The 5265-nt window shown below is 37.5% G+C and overlaps 1 non-coding gene across 1 annotated transcript; it reads left to right on the top strand.

Moving 5' to 3' along the window:
• Positions 1–1225: 1225 nt before the first annotated feature.
• On the top strand, positions 1226–1375 carry LOC114114642 (small nucleolar RNA SNORA62/SNORA6 family). Its single transcript, XR_003589262.2, has one exon. It is a non-coding gene; the product is annotated as a small nucleolar RNA SNORA62/SNORA6 family (small nucleolar RNA).
• Positions 1376–5265: the final 3890 nt, after the last annotated feature.

Genomic DNA, 5265 nt, shown 5'->3' with positions numbered 1-5265 from the left:
TTCTTCCTTCAAAAAAAATCAAGATATAAGATTATTCTGTTTTATGTTTAAAAAATTTTACGTGTTTAAATAAACAACAGGCATATATTTGAATACTAGACTAATTTCTGATTGCTAACAGAATGATGGCTCAAAATGCAAAAAAAAAAAAAAAGAAAGATACAAACCTTAAAATTTATTTTTTGTGTACAAATGTATATTTATACGGATTTCCCAAGTGGCTCAGTGATAAAGGACACACTTGCCAATGTAGGAGATACAGGAGACAGGGTTTGGATCTGTGAGTCTGGAAGATCCTCTGGAGAAGAAAATGGCAACCCACTCCAGTATTCTTGCCTGGAAAATTCCATGGACAGAGGGGCCTGGTGGGCTGCAGTCCATAGGGTCACAAAGAGGCAGACCCAACTGAGCATGCATGCATGCCACGCATGGAATTATAAACATGTAATTTTTTAAGTGCTTAGTGATTTGGTAGGCATCATTAACAGCTATGAACTTTCACTTTTCTCTGCAAGGAAGTTATTATCTAATTCTGGAAATGAAGTACACATGCCTTTGAAAAGCTAATTCTTATGTCAATGTATTGTAACTTTTGTATATATCTAGAAGACATTATGTCTGTGGAACGCATTCTTGTCATTTGATACCAAAACTTCTTTTCATAGAAAAATTGCTTTATTGTTTGTGTAATGAAGGATTTAAGGATTCAAAAAACTGCAGAAAAGAAAGTGATAAATATTATCTTGTCTCACTACCCCCAACAAACAATGTTAATGAACATTATTCCATAATTTTATGTATGTATGTAAATAGAGGCTAGAAAGAAGGCTTTGAAAAATATTTTTCATGAAACAGGATCATGTTGTGATATCTTAAGAATGAAATGTATTAAGTTTTATTTGAATTTAGAGGTAGCAAATTAGAAGGACTGATGCTGAAACTCCAATACTTTGGCCATCTGATGCAAAGAGCTGACTCATTGGAAAAGACCCCAATTCTGGGAAAGATTGAAGGCAGGAGATGAAGAGGATGACAGAAGATGAGATGGTTGGTTGGCATCACTGACTCATGGACATGAATTTGAGCAAACTCCAGGAGATAGTGAAGGACAAGTAGGCCTGGGATGCTGCAATCCATGGGGTGGCAAAGAGTTGGATGCAATGTAGTGACTGAACAACAAGAAGAGGTAGCAAATGAAAATAAGATGGAATGAAAGAAGTTGCTATCTGCACATTGTTAACATTTGGAGTTGAGGCCACTGGCTGATGAACTTACAAGTATAGGCAGTGTGCTCCACAAGGGGCAAGTTTTTCAAAAACACCACAAGGGTTTCTGGCCCAATGAGTGGGATTTGCTAGTAATACTTGCTACAACAGTATTATTTTAAGATTGAGTTGATGTATCCTGCTGTAAGATCCTGAAAAGGGAACTCACTCAGTGGGTCTGATGTGGTGGATGCTTGGCCGAGAAGTTCTATTTGTGCGTGGCACCATCTTCCAAGAACACCCATGGGGGGTCATGCCTGATCTCCACTCCAGAGCCTGAAGAGACTGAAATGGAAGAGCAGGCTGCAGCTGGGAAAGCTGTAACCAAGGAGGAACTTCAGGCAGAACGGACTGCTCCAGCTCCAGAGTTCACTGCTACTCATCCTGAGGTGGTGGGCTGGTCCAAAGGAGTGCAGGTGCCTTCTCTGCCTATTCAGCAGTTCCCCATTGAAGACTGGAGTACTTAGGCTTCCACTGAAGACTGCTCTGCAGTTTCCAATGCTTAGGCCACTGAATGGGTAGGAACGGCCACTGAGTGGTCTTTAGCTGTTCTTCCACATACTCTTAAAATTGAAATTTGGTTAACAGAAAATAAACCATTTCTAAAAAAAAAAAAGTTGCTAAAACTCAAATGTTTTGAGTCATTACTTCTTAAAGGATCCTTTTAAGATTAAATAAAAAGATTAAGAAAATCATTAAGAATTTGGAGCCTTTTTAAAAACCACATCTTCAATTTAAGAGAGTGTTGATTGACTTCTTTTTGATGATGGGGAATTAGTACTCTCATGTTTTCTTTTATAATATTTAAAAGATAAATAAAGATTATTTCTTTAATCTACTGGTATATGTCAGTAACATTATTATTTTCATACTGTCCAGGTTTCTGGCATTTACATTCTATTCTATAAGCATAATCTATATGCTTTTATTTATATTCTACTTAAATGGATACACAGCTCGTTACTTGTATTTACATTGTTTTACCATTCCTGAGTTTGTTATTTTCATTCATTCTATAAAAGTAGCTTTGCATTTTGATATATTTTACAAAGCAGTTTCTGAAGAACGGCTCATGAATTTTGTGGTCCATAGATTCTTTCATGCTTTAGAATGACAGACTGTTGATTTTATACTTGACTAATATCATGGCTACATGTTGTAATAGAATTCTGTACACATTGTTCTTGTGCTTATGGCATAAAATATCATGTTGAAATGCAAGGCCAGCCTGACTGAAGTTTAATAACTTAACTAGGATTTTCCTGAAATCTGATATGCTTTTTTGATTTGAAGATTAATTCATTTTTTCCCCCATGGAAATTTATTTATTAAGCCTTCTACTTACAGGACATCAGTTAACTTTATTTTGAATCATCTTTATTTCTCCTTCATATTATTTGCTTTACTTTTATCTTTTTAATGTTTGCATTTTAAAATCTGTTACTACTATGATTTTATCAGTTTTTTCTCTGCTGCTACTGCAGCAAAGTTGCTTCAGTCATGTCTGACTCCGGGCGACCCCATAGATGGCAGCCCACCAGGCTCCCCTGTCCCTGGGACTCTCCAGGCAAGAACACTGAAGTGGGTTGCCATTTCCTTCTCCAATGCATGAAAATGAAAAGTGAAAGTGAAGCCGCTCAGTTGTGTCCGACTCTTAGCGACCCCATGGACTGCGGCCCACCAGGCTCCTCTGTCCATGGGATTTTCCAGGCAAGAGTACTGGAATGGGGTGCCAGTGCCTTCTCTACTTGCCAATGCCAGGCACTGTTAATTCTAAGTGTTTTAAATAAAATAACTCATTCCACTTTCTTGGGTTAGGTACTATTATCTCTCATTTTACAGATGAAGTCTCTGTAGTATAGAGTGGTTAAGAAACTTGTCAAGGGTCAAACAGCTAGTGAGTGTTGGAGCCAGGATTTAATTCCAGGCAGACTAACTCCAGAGGAATGAGTTCTCAGGTGCTACCCTCCTCCTTCCTCTGGTCTTGGGTCTGTCTTAAGTGACACCATAGATGGTTGTAGCCGTTGCGCCAGCAGTTACCTGGGACAACAGAGCCAAGACAGAATGAATGTAGGGAGCCAGGGTCCTTTCTAACAGCTCCGTGGTGGTTTAGTCATCAAGCTGTATCCGACTCTTGTGATCCTATGGACTACATACAGCCCACCAGGATCCTCTTTCCATGGGCAAGAGTACTGGAGTAGGTTGCCATTTCCTTTTTTCTCTAGACTGATAATTGAATTGTTAGCTATATATATCCTGTTACTTATAGTTTCTAATAGCTATTAAACTTTATTATGCTGCTTTGATTCTCAATTTTTTTCCATAAACTTGTGACCTCTGTCTCTTCCTTTCTCTCTCCTTCACACTATTTGTCTCTTAACTGATTTTATGTGTTAACATAGCTAGGCTATGGTACGCAGTTGTTTTGTCAAACACAAATCTAGATGTTGACCTGAAGGTATTTTTTTAGGCATAATTAACATTTAAATCAGTGGACTGTGAGTAAAGCATATTACCCTCAAGAATGTGGGTAGGGCTCATCTAATCAGTTGAAGTATTTAGGAGAAAAGAGCAAGTTCACCAGAAGAAATTATTTTATATCCAGGCTGCCTTGAAACGCTTTTCCTGGCAACACAATAAAGCTGTCCTTGTCTACTTCACCCAAAATTGTCTCTGGGGTCTGATTTGGCACTAGTGTACAGAGAGGCCGAGCTTTCGGTAGCATTGTCACAAACTGCAGAATTCTGCCACCTGCCTGCCTTTTTAAAGTCTGGGAATATTCCACTGTTTGTAGGTAGCACATTTTCTTTATCCGTTCATCTGTTGATAAACATTTAGTTTGTTTTCAACACCTTGGCTGTTATGAATAGTGCAGTGAACATGAGTGTGCAGATATCTCTTTGAGATCTTGATTTCAATTCTGTTGGATGAATACCTAGAAGTGGTGTTACTGAATTAAATGGTAGTTCTAGTTTCAGTTTTTTGAATTCAGTCTCCATGCTACTGTCTACACTGGCTGCACGAGTTTGCATTCCCACCATCAGGGTGCAAATGTTTCAATTTCTCCTGCATCCTTGCTAACACTCATCGTCTGTTTTTGATAATAACCTTTCTGACACATATTGTGGTTTTGATTTGCATGTCCTTGATGATAGTAATGTTGAGCATCTTTTCACACAACTGTTGGCCATTTTAGAAATCAACAGCAGAAGGAAAACTGGAAAATTCACAAGTATATGAAAATTAAACAGCACACACTTGAACAACCAGTGGGTCAAAGAAGACATCAAAAGGGGAAAAAAAAAAACGCTCAAGACAAGTAAAAATGGAAGGATAACATACCAAAACATGTACTGCAGCAAAAGCACTAATGAGGAAAGTGTATAGCAATAAACACCTACATTAAAAAAGAAAAAAACCTCAATTTAACTGCGTACCTCAAGGAACTAGAAAAAGAACAAACCTAGTTAGCAGAAATAAAACAGAGTGGAAAAACATTAAAAATCAACAAAACCAAGAATTGGTTTTTTGAAAAGATAACCAAACCTGAAAAACCTGTAGCCAAATTTCCTAAGCAGGAAAGAAAGAAAATTCAAATAAATAAAACCAGAGTTGACTCACTTTTGATTCCATGAGAGGCAGTGATTTTATTCAACAAATTACAATCAATGGCTGTGTATTCCTATTATCTTAATTTATTTTTTATTGAAACATATAATTGATGTATTGATTTCTGCTATACAGCGAAGTGATTATTATATACATATATACATTCTTTTTTATATTTTTTTCATAGTGCGTATGTGCTGTACAATAGGATTTTGTTTCTTGTCCAGTTTGCATCTACTAATCCAGACCCTCAGTCCATTCCTCCCCCATATTTCCTTCCCCTTGGCGATCACGTCTGTTCTCTCTATCTGAGTCTACTCCCCATCAGAATATCACTCGGTTCATTTTCTCCAGATTTGGAGATATTCAGAGACAACTTATAGTTTGGCTT

This window comes from Ovis aries, chromosome 4, assembly GCF_016772045.2.
Source record: "Ovis aries strain OAR_USU_Benz2616 breed Rambouillet chromosome 4, ARS-UI_Ramb_v3.0, whole genome shotgun sequence".
Taxonomy (NCBI): domain Eukaryota; kingdom Metazoa; phylum Chordata; class Mammalia; order Artiodactyla; family Bovidae; genus Ovis; species Ovis aries.
Note: the sequence above shows the minus strand (reverse complement) of the source record. Positions and strands in the feature narration are given on the sequence as shown.